We start from the raw sequence: 18874 nt of genomic DNA on the forward strand, positions 1-18874 counted from the left end.
CGTTGGCGAGGAGGAAAACAGGATTAGGGAGTAAAGTAAATTGTGCTGTCACTTTGTGATGTGTACTGATGCTGCATTTGCCAGCCTGCTACACAGACCGACTTAAACACAGATGACAAGTTGTTGCCATGGAGACCTGAGTGAGCAACCTGCAGAAGCCCATCCAATGTCGAGTGCATGCAAATCCAATCACTGGCATCTTGGGAGTGTGGCACGTGGCAAGACTTGCTATGTCAATTAAGACAAATGCAATCAAAAGGAAATCAACATTAAAGCAAGGAAAGAATATGACTGTATACGACTGTGAAGTCTTCACACACCGCCTCAGGTGAGATATCAGAAAGGATATATATTTCCAAAATTTGCTCACCTGCCTTGATTCACATATGAGCTTAAGTGCCATCCCATTCCTAACCATAGGGTTCAGTGTGATGTCGGTCCACCTTTTGCAGCTATTGCAGCTTAAACTCTTCGGGGAGGGCTGTCCACAAGGTTGAGGAGAGTGTTTATTCATTTATTACTTTTTGACTACTCTTCCAAAAGCACATTGGTGAGGTCACACTCTGCGGATCATACACGAGAAGGCCTGGTTCTCAGTCTCCGCTGTAATTCATCCCAAAGGTGTTGTATCGGGTTCAGGTCAGGACTCTGTGCAGGCCAGTCAAGTTCATCCATGTCTTTATGGACCTTGCTTTGTGCACTGGTGCCCAATCATGTTGGAAGTTGAAGGGGCATACTCCAAACTATTCCCCCAAGGTCGGGAGCATGGAATTGTCCAAAATGTTTTGATATCCCGAAGCATTCAAAGCTCCTTCCACTGGAACTAAGGGACCAAGCCATTCTGCTGAAAAAATACCCCTCGTCATCCTCCTCACTATCCTTCATCCTCCACTAAATTTCGCACTTGGCACAATGCAGTCCGAAATGTACCGTTCTCCTGGCAACCTCAAAACCCAGACTCGTCCATCAGATTGCCCGATGGAAAAGCGTGATTCATCACTCCAGAGAATGTTTCTCCACTGCTCTATAGTCCAGTGTCGGCTGCTTTACACCACTGCATCCGACGCTTTGCATTGCACTTATTGATATATGGCTTGGATGCAGCTACCTTACCATGGAAACTCATTCCATGGAGCTTTCTGTGTTCAGTACTTGGGATAATCTGAAGGTTCAGCAACGTCTTTGCACTATGCGCCTAAGCATCCTCTGACCCCTCTCCGTCAGTTTATAGGGACAACAACTCTGTGGTTGAGTTGAGCGGTTGTTCCCAAACTCTTCCATTTTCTTATCATAAAGCTGACAGTGGAATGTGGAATACTTAGGAGCCAGGAAATTTCACGACTGGATTAGTCGCATAGGTGGCATCCTATGACAGTTCCAGAGAGTTGAGAGCGACCCATTCTTTCATAAATGTTTGTCTGCATCCCTAGAGATTGACACCTGTTTGGATGGGTGAGCAAATACTTTTGGTAATATTGTGTATATCAAACAGGTTAATCACATGGCTCCTGAAAACACAAGAACGATTTGGCTAGGTAGACTCAGCACCAATCCGTTTCTCAATCTTATGCCACAGCTTTCCCACACTCCCATGGACATTCCATACATTTCCCACTGAGAACCATGGCCTCAGCTTCATAGGGGAGTGACATCGCGGCTGTTTTGCAACCAGTTCAATGCCAGCGGGAAATCATGTTTGATATTAATAATACTAATAATAATAATATTAATAATAATAAACATACTTGTATATTGTTGAATTAAATACAAGTAACAACCGCTTTACAACCTGCTCGACCTGCATCCACCCATTCTTATGACCACAGCCAGCAGATGCTTATTTTATTTTATTTTTTCAATGCCAGCAACGTGTACTAAAATTATGGCAGCCAGCCGGCATTGCGTACGACAGTATCCCAGTATCTCACTCTTACTCAGCGATCTACCACTGCACTAGTGACTTACGACCGGTTGGTCAGATGTTACTTGTATAGTCGGTTGTAAGTGGGACGTTACTTGTATAATAAATGCCTTTTCCTGATTTATTATAACATTCTTCTCTGGTTGCAGCCCATGTCTTCTCCTTGTGTTGACAAAGGCTGGTATGCACTGGCTGGAGGCAATTTACCATTCAAGACTGCTCTGGAGGGTTTAAGGAACGATACGTCCATGAACACGTTGCAAAATTGCTGATACAAAATTGTCGCTACCTCCTGTGACCACCATGCACAGAGCAGAGAAATGTTGGTGTAAACACACGTTAACACTGTATCTTCATGATGGGAACCTGATTATGTTGCTGTTGTTATCACTTGACACAATTAGCAACAGCGGCATGTTCTGCAAAATAAGTCAAGCTGTTGGAAGCGGATTATTTTGGACAAACATTTTGGAATGTTGTGTTGCTGCTTTAGGTGCATTGCTGTGAGTGGCAGTTGGAGATAAGTAGCTAATATTCGCCAAGTAGTCCATATTCCCTTGTTGGTGAAATTACCTCAATATTGAATCATTTTAGGAACTATGCAAAAAGGCAAGGCGTATGACTCTTATGATTATGCAGCATTAAAAGTCAGATGAAAAAGATGAAGCCCCTATTTTGTAACATCCATCAATATGGTAATTTTAACATTTACTCTCCCTGTTCTATGTTTCTTGGTTCTGTACCTGGCATTCTGAGACTTCAAAGCTCCGCTTTAAAGGACACAGGCGCACATGCACTCACACACACAGATACACAGGCGCAAGTTCATATTCCTATCCTTGTTTGGACTTCTGGAGGTTTCTCATTGCCATAATGCTCCAAAACAAATGGCTGCCCATAACCACGACTCTTAACCAAGCTCAAAAATAATTATAATGAGTCCATTATTTTGAAGTTTTAATCCTCAAAGCAAGGCTTTACCTTATGGGGACTGGTGAAGATGCCCTCATTTAGCAAAATGTCAGTGTTTTTCCAAAACAAGGTCCTCACCAGTACAGCTGAACCAGATACACAGGTCACTCAGAATCAGACTCACCTTTATTGCCAAGCTCAGTGAGGATCCCACCAACTATGAAAGTGCTTTGGTATATTGTGCAATAATAATAATAATAACAAATAACATAAAACGATAAATGATACCAATACACAATAATTATAGAAGTGACTAATGAATAAATAAACCACAAACAACAAGGGCTGCTGGGCTTTCTTGATGAGGTAACTGATGGTTGGCTCCTATTTGAGGTCCTTGGTGATGATGGTTCCCAGGAAATAGAAGGAGGTTGGAATGGAAATGGGCACATCAGCCATCATGAGGGGGGATGGAGGAACGTGACACTTCTGAAGTCCAGAATCATATCCACTGTTTTCTGGACGTTCAGCATCAGGTAGCTGTGTCTCCATCAGGACACCAGTCGGTCCACCTCCTGTATGTGAGTGTCTGAGACAGTTGTCCCCAGCTGCATGCAAGTCTATAATCCACCTGCAGAGGATGGCGCATGGCTTCACTCCCATGGCATCATACATTGGGAAAGTTGCCTTTTGTGAGCTGTACTGACGAAAAAGGCAGCCATCAGCATTGCACATTGATGCATTGTCTGTGCAGCACGTGAAAAAACAACATAGGTTCGGGTTCAGGTAAACCATGGTATGGTGCTCCATTTGTTCTACATTTAGCAACGGAGGTTGGGGTTAGGGTAAGCTATGGGATGGTGCTCCATTCATTCTACTTTTAATAACGTGTCAAATTGCTATTTAAAGGCCATCAAACGGCTGTGCGTTTGAGGAGGAGGAGAGCCACGTAAGCGGTTATAAATAGCAACTGCCATCAGTCTCATTCAGTGAAGAGAGTTTCAGCACGTCTGCCTTTCCTGCACGTCACCACCCGCGTCTGCTGCCCATCTCGTACACTCCCGCACAGCAACATGTGCTGCTCGTCTCGCACTATTGCCTGCAACAGGGGGTTCCTGGAACCCTTTTGGTGGACTTCCCATTCACAGCTGTACTCAAACAGGCATGTCGTCTTAACCCTGAATTGATAGCCATCATTGGTACGTTGCCTTGTTTTGCCAGTATAACCATGTAGCTCTTGTTTCACTCAGCATTTTTTGTCTCATTCTTGTGGTTCTTCGCAGCAATTTGCAGCTGCTGTTACTAAACTCTCTCAGTCTCCGGTTTCCAGAAAGCCTTCAACATTATCCAAGTGCAATGGTTGAATGTATTTGTCTTGCCGTGCATTCCTGTTTTTTATGATGCAGAAAAAATGACATAATAAGAAAAAAAGAAATACAGAAATAAAAACAGATTAATAATTGCTTATGCGATGCTGAGAAGAAGACCTAGCATTTGAGCTTCATCATTCATTCCTTGGAATTCTGCTCTTCATCCTGACCAGTCTGCTATAACTCCAGAATATCACCACCTGGGCGATCTATTCAGTAAGTTGAGGGCCTTGTCACTGGCCCTCACCAACTGTACATTCTATTCTATAGCTTGACTCCCCGGGAAAGGTCTGGGAAAGACTGGGAAAGGTCTCTCATCCTGAAAGGAAGGCACTATCAGGGCAAATGATTGAGTGGCCAACTCAATTCAATCAATTAACTTGGTTAATGTCCACATCCGCCCAGTTTCTGTGAAGGATTGCCAGTGACTTAATCGCTGGTTTACCTCCTTCAGTGGGAACACTGTCACCCCTGTAAGCATCATGCCAGCTGTAGTCTCACTTGTGGGTACCATCACCAGTTTAATGGAGAGTCTGAGAAAACCAACCAGCATCTAGAGGCCATCTGCACTGCGTCGGCATGGCATCTTGGAGCTGCCAGTTACCACAACTCCCTGACATTGAGGGCCAACATTCTTCTCTGCTGTTCTGTCTGGAAACATACCAGACAAGCTCTTTTTCGCTCTATCCAACACAGTCATGCCCTACCCGACAATCACCAGATTCCAATACCTGATTACTGCACAGGTCGGCAAGTGTGACTCTCCACTCGAGACCTCCCTCTGCAAGTTGTATACTGCAAGTTGGCATCAAGGTTCAAGCGGGTCATCAACCTATTGACTGTACATCTCATTACTCCAGATAAATTTCACCTTTCCCGCCTCCCTCTAAAAGCCTGTTGCAGTAGCCACTGCACCCCTTGGATCTTCCTCCTCTTGTCGTCGACAACCACCCAGCCTACCGTACGTTGGCTTCTCGTTTTCTCCTCTAGTGAGATGGTCCCAGAGATGGATCTCATGTGCCCTGATCTTGGAACGTAATCTCTTATATCTATTCCCCTGACAATGGTGTGTTAGTGTGGAATTTGAACTGAAATTAAGGAAAAAGGAGGTGAAATCAGAAGAAGAGGGCACAGCTGAATAGACAAAAAGAGAAACATGACACTGAGATAAATTCAGGACGACAGTGGAGGTTCATTGCAGTGGGAGGTCTCTCAGACAGCTTAAACCCCACCTTTGCTCTTACAAAACTATCTCGTTACTCTCTTGAAACTTGCCTGTTTTGGCATAATATTCAATGATTAGACCACACGACTGAGAAAACAAGAGTGAATAACATACATAATTCACGCATACATCACTATCTAAAGGCTCTCAGAGAAATGGAAATGCCAGGTTTTACCCTTCCTGTATGAAAACAGCTAAATAGACGGAGACTTTGATGATAATATGAAAGTCAATGTCAATTTCTTTACTTTCTTTACAGACAATATCTTTTTCATACTCAACTCTACACAACTCAAGGAAATAAGTGACCAGACAATCTTAAAATATCACAGCAATGAAAACAATTGAAACAAGAAGCGTTGAGAACGTTAACCGAAACAAAACAATGAGAACAAAATAGGTGGTCACCCTGAACCAGATTAGTTCATCAATAACAATAACAATATTATAATCGCTGGTGAGACATCAGAAACGGACTTACATATCATCTACCAAGAGACAGTTTTGGGTGGATCTAGTCGTGACAGATTGACACAGAGGACAAAACAGGAAGAGAGATACAGATATTTGCTGGCCATACAGAAACGCAGATCAACACAGATTTGATCCACTGCCAGTCCTGAGCAAGCAAACCAAGGGGACATCCATTCTAAGGCAAACCTCCAACATTGCTGGACCTATCAACGACGGCTGACATGTGGATTCAAACATTTAACATGCTACGGGACTAAGGGGTTCACTGACGATGTATGTGATATTGGAGTGGTGCTTGCCATAGTGCTCGTAGCTGCTGTGTCCGCATAATCAAAAGTTTATTTGTTGCAGAAGTGTTAAAGTCTTAAAGTGGTGTTTATTTGTTGTCTAGGTTAATCACAAAGTGTTACAGAAATTGCATATGACATGCATTCTTCGTTGACACATACTTCACTGCCGATAACCATGCTAGTGTTTCCCCTTCAAGAGACTCACTGAAAACAATTCTCCCTTCTTGTGGTCATCCTTTGTAAGCCTTTGTAAGCCATTGAATGTCAGTGTGCACAAACGACTGCCACTGTGTTTTGTAAGGAGCAATTGTTTTTGCTTTGAAAAATTAAACCCCAGGAATCTGCCTACACACCTGACTCAGAAGGATGAGGCAATCTCAAATGACAAAATCACCTACATGTGCACAGTAGAGGTAGTATATCTAAACACAATGCTGTGAAAATCTGTATGATCAGAGGACAAAGTATTGGGAATAAATTCATTCAATTTCATGTAACTTGTTAGAATTAATTTCAGAAAGGCTGGTGTCAGTGTTTCTGATGATGGGGGTTGTTGAGGCTTCATGAAGCATTATTGTCATTTTTGGAAATTTTGTTCATTGAAATAGATTGTCAAAGCCTATGCTCCAGTGAGGACACCAAGCCTCAACTGTCCAGTTGGAAATACAGCTAATAAATCACACAGATGTCTTTCCTTACTTACATTCACATTTCTGTGTTTATTTATGCCCTAATAGGCTAATAAATGAGTATATATATCAATCTTGTTTTGTGTCAATGTCTCTATTCCTAAACCCTTTGGCACTCCTGGCAGCAAAGCAAAGACAATGTTTTCTTTACCTCAAATGGCTGAAAGGTTGAACACTATTATAGCATATGAGCAATTATGATTAATCTTTCTGAATTTAATCCATATATGTTTTGATTTTAACTTTGACAGAAGTTTTGGATGCTGAGCAGAGTGACCATAATTCGACAAAGCCACTTTCAGTGGCGCCAGATCCGTTTTTCAAAACTATACAGAACCCATGGGTTTAAGGCTCTGACCTCAGACAAGATGTAAAATTCTGTGTAGTTGATCCACGGTCACCTTCATCGGTATACTTGGGCTTTGAGGAAGAGAGTCTATAATTTTCCTTTTTCCTATTCACACATGAGTGGAAGGGTGGAGTGATGCTGGGAAAATAGCAGCCTCCTGCTTCTACAATAGACGATTAGGTTTGTCCTCTTCAGCTCAACTAAAAATAAAGCTGAATTGCAGCCAGGGAAGGTCAGTATGGATTACAGAGAGCTGTTCTCCCTGTGGAATAGACTTGTTTGTTGTCGGTCCCAATGTCAGATCCAGAATCAGGAGGGAAAGTGCCTCTCTCAGCAGGTCTAGACTCCCTGTCAATGATAATCCGATAAAACGGTTGATCTCGGACAGATGGATCAGAGCCAGCTTGGAAGAGCAGCTGCAGAGTTTGGAGGAAGCTTTTATTGTGCATCTAGAAGGTCTGTTGGGCTGTTGGTGAAGAATAAAAGCATAAACGTTAGAGTTTGGAGAGACAGCGTTGTTTAAATGCATGTTCTGAACACAGGGAAACATTGGAGTTCAAGTTATTGTGAGTGAACCGCTTGCAGTTGATGCAAGGATTCAACACAGTTGAAATTATAATAATGCTTGCATGCTTTACATAAAACCCTACTTACTCGAACAGCACGTTGATACACACAAATCAAGATCATGTACTCATGAATCCAATGAGCATCCATTTTATACCAACGATGTCCAGATTAAAGTGCAAGATACTGTAATGAGGGCTGTGGTAAATGCTATATTGTTTTGAGTCTGCACTTTTGACACCCTTTTTCGCTTTCTTTAATCGGTCATTTCTGCACATCCATGGACTCTGTAGGGTTAATACTGTCATCTGTGGCAGACACGAATTCAGAGTGGTGGATGTATCTGTATTTTCAGCTATAAGCGAGCGTATCTCTCCTTACTCCCCTGCTTTTGTTGATGTCACTGGCAACTTGACACATGAACTGCCCACATGCTGAAAATGTGACTGATGTTTCCTGTACATGCCGAAAGAAACAGCAGAAGAAAGCAAATGTAAATATTTTTCTTCCAGAAAATAAAAAAAAAGAAACGCACAGTGACTTGGATTAGTAACATCAATTTCATTAGTGGTTTTGAAAGAGTAATGCGTGTGAGATCACTCACTGCAGTAAAAGTGATTATATAAGACCAGTGTGACTGACAGCAGGAAAAATGGTGTTATTATAACATGAGATATTTTGTTCCTCTGAAATATTGTGCGAAACAATGTGGAAGACGAAACAAGGCGTCACGAGATCAAATAAAATGATAAATTTAAAAGAAAATATGATCAAACGAAAAAAAAAAAAAGAACAAATGATGACTGAACAACATGGACACAGTGGCTATGTTTTGCTGTGCAAAAATAAATAAAAAATTATAAGTTAATAGTGAAAACCAATCTCACTGGATTTTCCTTTAAGTATGTCTTGGGCATAAATAGCTTGGGCATAAATACCATGAAAACTCAACGCTGACATTTAGTCTTAAGGCTTAAAATGAATTGCAAAATGGATATCTGTAATTAAATCCGTCCTTAAGAGCTATATTCCAGGACTCATGTTGAGGGTTGTACTCCATGAAAGTCCACTGAGTAAGTTTGGTTTGACTGGCCAACAGTGGTGCCACCTTAATGACATTGTACTGTGAACCACAAAACTAGTTTGGATAGAAAACTACAGTGAAATGTCTCCAAACTCAGTCACATGACCAAGATGACATTGATAATAATAATGTTAGTTCTGGCATATCTTTGTAAAATATTTGTTGAAGATAAAAATTATGAATTCATTGTCACTTAATGAGAAACTACTCAGTAAAAATACTCATGACTCACATATGAACGTGAGTAATCCATTTTTAATGATGATTTGTCCTTAGTCTGGACAGAAACTTGATAAATGCTGATTGCACAAAATGTATAAAATATGGCTTCAATGAAAAAAAAAACACTGAATAATTTACAAGATTAAAGAAATTTCCTCTTTAATCAAAATGTAAATTATTGTGAAACATTTTGGATTGATAGGAAATCTGCAAACGGGATCTCAATTATTTCGAGTCATGGTCCTCCAGACATTTCATCCACTACTGTCCATTGCTACCTCTTTCTCTTTCGGCTTCTCCCTTCAGGGGTCGCCACAGTGCATCATCTTCCTCCATCTCCCGCTGTCCTCTGTGTCCTCTTCTCTCAAAGCTAAACCATGTCCATAAATCTCCTCTTTGGCCTTCCTCTCCGCCTTCTGCCCGACAGTTTAAACCTCAACATCATACTTCTCGTACTTATATGTGAATTATTATTCTGCCCCCGTTCAAGCCGTCCCTTAGTTTGCTTCTTCTAGGATCTGCTCAGCTAAGGGCATCCCTCATTGAACAGTGGCAACCCTAAATCATTCACAAGGAACCTTGCGATTTCTGACCTTGACAAAACACACATTTCAAATGGTGACACCGCACGTTTGTGTGATGTAGGTCAGCTCATATCCATTTGCTTGCAGCAGAGGAGATTGGGTGGCTAATGCTAATCCGTAATTGATTATTGCTCTAAGTGGAGATCAATAAGTTTAATAGAAAAGCGAATGGTGTGTCTTGTGTTTTTGCACTATATGATTCCTGACATCACAGATGTTTTTATTATACTATTACGACAGTTCTCGGTCCTGTGTCCCCTGGCTACATGGAGACATGAGACCCTGAAGATGCTCGTTCATGTATGAGAGAATATTTTCCAGCAGACAAGAGAGGGACCTTTTGTTTCCTCTAATAACATCTAAAATAATATTTGCTTCCTAACACAGGTTTGAAATTATCCTCAAATCTGTGTTGACATGTAATGAGAGACCAACTTAATCTCACACTACAAAAACAACGATACAAATATAGAAACATTAGATCAGTCATTTAGAGATTAGGATTGGGGCGTGCCTTCTTCACACACAGTTTTATCTAAACTTTTTCATGCTTCACGCGTAGCATGTTTAAGGAGTAACATGTACATGAAGTCAACTTTAGAAGCTCATGAAAATATTATATTAGTTATGCTTGATAATTATACTTGATACACACGTCCAATCATCCCTCCTTTTTATCACTATTGTCTTTGTGGGAAAGCATCCACACGTACCATCAGCAATGACATGCTCTACAGTCGTGATAGTTTAAGCACTTCACTGCACACACAGACACCGATCTGTCTGGAACTCCACAATACATTTTGTTTCATATTTAGATTTTATTTATTGTTAGTAAAGCCACTATTCAGAAAACAATGATATTCATAATAATGCATAATTTGAAAAAAAAAAATCCTTGTCATGATTCATTGATGTCTCTTCCCCACTACAATTACTGTTCACCCACATGTCACTGTACATTTGCACAGCTTGGGTACTTTGATACAAATAAGGTGCAATTCAAAATTGCACTCAGGTTTGATGAGTCAGCTTGTGCTTGATCAGTTGTTGCCAGTTTCTCCTTCTATAACAATAGTAATAGTAATACATGTCAACAACCGAAGCTCAACACTTATTCACAATTTTTATTTATTTACAGATATTATTAACAGTTGAAGACTCTCACTGGAGGGCAACGGTACGAGGGATGTGTCCATGACTCAGCTCCAATGTGCCATTGCTAAATCAGAATATATAACTTTTGGCTCAATTCTGTCATCTAAACAGATCCAAATAAAATGAAAAACAAATAAACAAATAAACCTAGTAGATGTGCAACCTTAAGACCATCCAGGAAAGCAGAGAGATCCACCATTGGACAGTATTCATGGCATCACGCCTCGCCTCTGAAGACTATTGCATCGGCCCCTGACACCAGACCTTTAGCTGTCGCACTCACAACTCACATTTCCTCCGGTGGCAACTTTAATTGCAGACCACTTCAGTGCCAGACAGAGGGGAAAAGTTGAGTGATTTCCAGAAAGCAGGTGATTAATTATGATGTGCTTCAATTGCCAATTATCAGAGAGGAGAAAAAGCCAGCAGCCACAGCCCTGTGTGTTGGGAAAATAGTTGACTCTGCTGTGACTCAGTCAGATCACATCACATCACATTTACGACTAATTGCCGCCAAATAATGAAGAGAGCAGGTTGGTATCATGGCACATTTTGGAAGTGCCTGGTTCCTACTGTGACACACTTATTCAACAGCTTTCAGTCAATATATATTTTGACTCAGAAACATTATTCAACAGGACTGTCATCTTAGGAGGGCTGTTTCTCTCAAAGATGTTCATCTACTTTTGAAGACCGATTATAATTGTTTGTCAGTACTGAAACAATTTTGGGCTGGGCAGTATGGCCTGAAAATAAAATTATATATTGATTCACCAGTTGGTTTTTTTTTTTCAATTTTATACAACAATACAGTCCATAGAAATGACAGATAATTAAAAAAAATTATACACACACACACACACACACATATATAGTATTCCTATTTTTACAAATGTAAAAGTGAATAAAATGAAAATGAAATGAAAGCAAAACATTACCAAAAATATAGTACTTGACTGAATAATCTTGTTGCCCAGGTCAAATACAAACTCACTAAAGTCTACCAGTTTTCTCTCAGGGACATGGAATTGTTCAGGAGGAGAAAATGCAATTTAAATTTACCACACAGTGAGTTATCAGGCACCAGAAGTCTTTATATAGCACGTTCTGTGTAGGAGGATGCTGTGATTGTAGTGAGAAGGAGACCTAATGACCTGAACTGTCCATCTCTGGTGTGCGTACCATAATAAAGTAGCACTTGAACTCCGTCTGCATCCGTGTCTCATGCGCACATTTAATGCCAGTAAGAAGCACATTCAATTGAGGATAAAACCCAGATGTATTGATGTTTTTCAAGTTACCACATATTCCTAAAAAATGTAATCGAGGGGGCTTTGTAAAATTAAGTCATCCTCACTCCCACGGTGTAAAATATTGATGTTAGTCAAGTGGCCTCCTCCGCGTTGCATGTTGACACATAGGCATTTCAATGGTGTACAAAACCTTTCGCTACCAGTGTAGGGGACGGTGTAGAGGGGGAGATGTTCAGAACCTGTCTTTAGTGACTTGAACAGGATGTCAGTTGTTATTTTTAACCCCTTATGAGGCTTCCTTCCAATACTTTTGTGTGCATTTAATTTCTAACCTTGGTCTCTGTCCTTGGTCCTGCGTGGGGCTCGTGCTTTTGTGCTATGTTGCAAATAAGAAAAGATGTAATTTCTGGTTTAAAATTGGCAGTTGACTGCAGTATTTTCTCATTTATTTTTTCATCTATCGGCCTATCTGGCTTTTTCACTAACAACTATACAATCAATTGTTTCCGTCATTATCAGCTGTTTAAGACTAGAGTCGTATAAACCTGCTGTTTGTATTTTCTTTTGAACACATCAATTGATATGTGCACTTAGACCCGCGTTTTGTTAGTTAATCCAAAAGTGTTGCAGGTCCTTGCTGACCGACTCACGTGGACACACTTCATTGACACACTGATGAAAAATAGATATGTCTGCCCTTTCTTCAAGATCTATGTGACCTTTTTAAACTTTGCAAATAGGCCCCATGAGGATACAATTTAGCCAACAAATTACCCTGTTTTTGAAATGACCGAATAAAGTGATCATACATTTTTGGTGAGCCACACATTATATATCAATAAAACACTAGTAATGTCGTTGGTCTGATCTGACAAGTCTAGTTATAGTAGTGCCATGATGCACATTGAGAATATAGCCGAGTGTGTTTTCATCATTAATATTGTCTACAAATGAGTCTTGTTGCGGGACCCTGTTTAAAACTCTTGTTCAGAGGCGTATTTTTAAGACAGCCCACAGAATTCACTGACCTTTCTACAGCGTGGACTGCACCGCTGCACCTGTGACTTACAGACTAGTCATTCAACTGCATCCATGAAGCATCCCATTTTGAAAGAGTCATGTTAAGAAATGTAAAATCATATTTCTCTTCTCGCTGACGATTGTACAGTGATGTCATGGCAGTCATGTTACGGCGGGGAAAAGATTATGTTCAGCTTGGATTTAGAAGTCATAAATTGTACCTCAAGCATCACTAGTCCTAAAGTAATGTTATTTAATCCTGGTGGTAACTGCGGCTGCGACAAACAGAAGAACGTAATCTTCATGCTGAGGCTCAATTTGTGTGATGGGCACCATGTTTCCCACTGCGCGTCACTGAAACGCACTTGGCCTTTCTGCCCCACTTACTTAAAAGCTGCTAGCACATCCATCAAGCGCTGCGCCGTCCATCATCTCCTGTGAGAAGACACAAAGCACTGATAAGTGTGGACAGCATTTCTCAGCTTGCCATATACATAGATCTGTGACCTTTACAAGTTGGGAACCGCCAATGTTTACCAAATTCAACATGCTAATTAGAACACAAAAGGGCAACTAAATCAATTCCACAGTTCATAAAGCAGGCGCACAGTGACAGAAAAGCACATAAATGCAATGACTCTGTAACTCGAAAAATTTCAATAAAAATTTGGTTTTGTTGATTAATATTCCCCAAATATTTTATTTTTTACATTCCCCGTTGGGAAGCTTGTAAATCTATCCTGTAGTCGGTGCTCCATTCAGAATAAGTGGTTGTTCCAGTCACCCCGAGGCACACGTGGCTCTTGGGGCGTCGCCCTGCTGGAAATATCATTTCCCAGAGCTGTCCAGAGAGATGGAGGCAAGCTTTCGCTTATCACAGAAGGATTTCTTCTCTCAGTCTCTCAGCATCAGTGTATGATCCCATGTAATACAGACCTGTGTAAATAAGGGATCAACACTGACTGTAATGGGTTGTTGAGTTTTATCTGGCATGTGAATTGGAAAAAAGAAATCTGCTCCTTAGCAAGCAAATACAGCTTCTACACATTGTGATGCAAATATTGACTAAACAATTCTTGTAATAATCCATTTAAATACTCCTCCATTTGTGGCTATTTACATCTTAATTGTGGAAATACATTTGCTGCCCCTACAACATATAGTATCACTGTTCTGGGGAAAAAAATATGGCCCAATGATATAAACTCTGGAGATCCAAGACAGAGACACACAAAGATTATACTGTATGGAACCAGACAAAGAGTTGAACCTCGAAGCACTCTCATCTTCATTCAGTGAGGTCACAGCCCCTTTCAGCCGTAGTGTTGATACCCATACTTCGAGACACTCCTCTACCTATTCATAGGAAGGTTCAACCTGAACATGAGAGGTTAACAGTAGAACAACAAACTCATTTACAAACAACGGCCTGCCCACATTTATCAACACATTAATGGGGCCCTGTCAAAAAGCTGATCGAAGACAAAGATTTACATTCAATAATATCAACTGTGTCCAGATGGAGAGAACTGACAGACACTCAAGGCACTTGTTGCTTCCATTCATAAGCAATAGCATTGCCATCTTGACTGAAGCATCTTGCAACCTGGAGTTCGTCTGGCCTCCCAAAATGGCAAAATGTACAAACTGCTTCATATGAAAGCCGAAATTCTGAGCAATCGTACCCAATGGCAATAAGACGTCGGGACACATGTTGCAAGCAAATGACCACAACTTCCTATCTCAGAAGAATTGCATCAAGAGCGTCCCGTCATGGAGGCAGCTTATTGGAGAAGTCGACATGGCCATGACTGCGTGACTGTACACGGAGGTGCAGGCTTGTGGAAGAGAAACAAAGACTATTGACCACAATATTGAACCACAAAACACTGTATTGCATCAGAGTGATGATTAAAATCTGTCTGCCCCTGTCCTTCACAAAATCCGTCCTTTAAAGGCCCAGATGCTTGGGCGGAATACAGCCATCAAGTATTGATATTCCCTCCCCGCTGGCACAATACTTTCTAACCAATTAAGCGTCCCTGCCTTTCAAGACCTCCAAAATGACACGTAGCCAATGCGATTTCCATAACTGAGCTATTGCCACCCTCAAGGCCTCATCTCTAAACAATACTGAGGGTGCAGCCATGCATTTTGCTGTTGTTTTGATTTTGTTGTTTTCACAAAGGACAAACACAACTTGTAAGAGGTTTTGCTTCTGCACTATTTTGTTTTCATTGAATTGGCCGCTCAACCAAGACAACAGACGTATTGCTCAAGGATTGCTGAGAACAACTGAGGACATGCTGACCCTGGTTTGAAGAACACAGTGAATCAGCTTTATTGGACCAGCTTGCAACCTTGACCGTTGGCTCTGACCTCTTCAATATGGGACCTCATCTTCCACTTAACAGCCTTCATCTGACTCATGGTAATATATTAGATTCCTCAGCCTTGTTTACGCTGACCCCTGACAGAGATAAAGGCCATGAAATCCCATAACTATGAGGACTCCTTTGCACATTATTCTACTGCAAATACATATTTCATCATAGAGTGGATTAGCTGTTCCAATTGGACTCTATTGAATTTAGTCATCACTTTGCTTTAATAATGTAATCAAGTATTATTTGCCTTCTTATTCGATCTTAAACATCAGACATCTCTGTACATAGCCGAGGAACAGATAATGCTGGTGATAATTTGTTGTAGCTGCACCTGTATCACTGGTTGAAAGAAGAACAGATCACTCATTCAGTCACACTGGTATTTGGTATTTGGTATTTATCATTTAGCATAGATTATTGTTTTATTACGATCCAAAACACATCCAGGTTAGAAGCCACCAAGCAATTGCATAAATTTACACGAGTAGCAATATGACCCAAGTATGGTTGGACAAAGGAAAACCTGGCTATTTTCAAGTTTTATTCAGAAGTGCCGACTGGGTTGAACGCCACTTGCATTGGACTTCTGACAATAACTGCCACTTCCATACAAACGGCATAATATGCAAAAGAACACTTACCGATTCTAACGTTGATGTGGGCCCATCCTTTAGCCATAATTCTAAGGACGTATACTCCTCCTTTGTCCCATCATTTCCATTGAATATTCTGAGAAAGAACAGGTAAAAGTACAAAGTCATGTTGGTTACATTGATGGAAGAGGAAGTGACAGGTAAAGGGGGCGACATATAATGTTTCTGCACTGACATCAACGAGCTCAATGCGGATTATATAGTTCTTCTTTCTACCCTTGTTCTACCCAACCATACCTGGATTGAACACAGTAACTACTCATACATGCATGCCTACATGGTAAGTTAACCACCATTCAGTCCTGTTCAGAGTAGCCGGGAGTGCTGGAGTATATCCCAGCGGTTATTGGGCAAGAGGCAGGAATACTATGTAGACCGCTTGCCAGCAATGCAACAGGTTTCATTCACACAGTTACTACACGGTTACTGTTTTCTCAATTTCTTCACCTGACTAGCATATCGTCCCTGAAACCTGCACTGAGATGATCCTCTCTCTCGTTTCACTCCGCTGCATGTATCTTCCTTCCCTCGTGATTGACTCACATTTTGACCAACCATGGGCGACTTTAAGAGAAATCATCACTTAAACAACAGCCAGCTGAACAGCGCAATGAGCATTTCTGAGCACACTGATGTGACAAGGCTGAATGTCTTGACAGCAATGAACTTCGTAAAAATGCATATATCAGCCTCACTATATTTTATTTTCACTTCAGGGCGTATTTTTTTGTGCGCGACAGATTATTTGTGCACGGAGAACGTGTCAGCAGTTGCTCCTCCTTCATTTGTTACCTACAGGTAACCCAAGGCTCCTATGAGAGTGTGTATTTGCTCTCTGACCGGGCTTTGCAATTGGTGACTAGGCAAAGGCCGTATGATAAATGTATGGCCAGTGGTCGTGAGAGTAGACCAGAGTACTTGGCTTGACCAGGCCTGGACCACCCGCGGCTCCCAAGCCGCATGCTGGCTCTTCGCCCAATGACCTGTGCCACAGAGCCGCCAAACTGGTTGCAGTTTTGGTCAACTTCCTGTTGAGATTATTGTTTGTTCTGGAAATAAATCGAAAAAGTAAAAACTAATATTGTTTGAAGACTTTGAATCACGTTTAACTTTGAAACGTAAACAATACGTCCCGCCACAGATGTACCAAGCTCACCCCTCCTCGTGGCCCTCAGACTGGTGTCATCATTGATACACGAACAACACGATTACTTAGTTCTGGAACATGAGACGCCCCATACATTGGACTCGAAACAGCAACCTTTTGACACGCAAGGATGTGATTTAATCGCTATACTGACGCAAAGTCGCAGAACTTCTTCTTCAGGGACACCTTACAGCCTTGTTTGCTGTACCTACATGTTTGTAGGATGTGGCTCTTTGCAGCAACACAGGAAAAAGATGTGGCTCTTAGCCTCTGACTGGTTGGCCATCCTTGACCTAGACAATGTCAGATTGTCGAAATATTCTCAGCCTATTCTCAACCTCGCCATCGGGTATGGAATCAAGGTAAAGAGAACAATCTGCACCCATTTGCCGGCTGAAATGTCACCTGGCAAAGTGGAGCGCAGATGACTTACAGCTTAGAGTTAGGTCATAGGTCTGCTAAATAGGACCCACATCCACAGACTTGACCCAACTCTGAGTGTCTCTGGTTAGTCCCAAACTCAACAGGCGTCAAGACCCTTGACAGAGAGGGGTAGACTCCCCCAAGACTCGACTCCCAACACTGACCCAAATTCAGAACATACAGCGGGGGAGGAGACGTGGGAGTGAAAGAGGATCCACCTCACAGCAGTGCTGCCCATCCTCAGAATGACATGCATACAGAAATATGTGTTCGCCTTTTAGTACGAGAAGGGCGCTGAGCGTGTCTGAAAGCCCACCTTTCTTACAGCCGGCAGCTCCTGACAAGTTCTACAGGTGGACATATTGTGAATAAATAAAATAATAAGTAAATATGCAAAAGCTCAACAGCCTTTTGACATAAATAACAAACTCCCTTCACTCACTCAAACTAGGTAATGCACAATAAACATTTTTCTGTAAACAGTCATCTCTTCTCTTTTCTTCTCCACTCTTTCTCCCTGCTGTTTTCCAAAAGGTGATGTGTAAATAAATGTGTCATTTCAGGTGTCCACAAGACAACAACGAAAAAGAGTGATGATACAAAATGATGCAGTGTAAATGCCAGGCGTGTGTGTTGCGTTGTGCTGCGTTGTGATGTTCTGAAAAAAACAAAACAAAAGATTAACAGCAGGAAAAAGGTGATAGAAATGACCGATACGATCAGGCTGAATATTATGTGCTCATATGTCCAATAAGATCAACAGCTGTTGCATGGCAAGATAGAATCTGTGCGCACAGATTCCTGATATTTTCTCTCTCATTAAGTCATCAAAGACTGCTCTTTTTCTCTGCACAGCTGAGTCTTTGCACAAGCCATAGACACATTTTACTCCACCAGATGTACTACACGGTCGGAACATGCTGCTATAAAAGAGACAAGGACTCGTTAATGTTTGAGCTACACCCTTGTCCCATCAGGGAAAGACAGAACATTGTAGTAATAGCTCTTCTGACAAGGAAGTACAACATTCAATGGTGTTTTATATCTGTCATGTGATTTGTTTCTGGCCTCCAGGAATCAAATGTCAACAGTGAAACATGTCAAAAAGGCACTCAAGAGAGCAATGTAGTGTTTAAATACCAGCCA

General features: G+C 41.3%; 1 long non-coding RNA gene across 1 annotated transcript; it reads right to left on the reverse strand.

The window, feature by feature from the left end:
- Positions 1 to 5700: 5700 nt before the first annotated feature.
- Positions 5701 to 14950, reverse strand: LOC128756104 (uncharacterized). The gene is made up of 3 exons (XR_008414193.1): positions 14804 to 14950; positions 13506 to 13553; positions 5701 to 8253 (listed from the first exon to the last, which is right to left on the reverse strand). It is a non-coding gene; the product is annotated as an uncharacterized LOC128756104 (long non-coding RNA).
- Positions 14951 to 18874: the final 3924 nt, after the last annotated feature.

The sequence above is a fragment of the Synchiropus splendidus genome, chromosome 3 (assembly GCF_027744825.2).
Source record: "Synchiropus splendidus isolate RoL2022-P1 chromosome 3, RoL_Sspl_1.0, whole genome shotgun sequence".
In the NCBI taxonomy this organism is placed as follows: Eukaryota; Metazoa; Chordata; class Actinopteri; order Syngnathiformes; family Callionymidae; genus Synchiropus; species Synchiropus splendidus.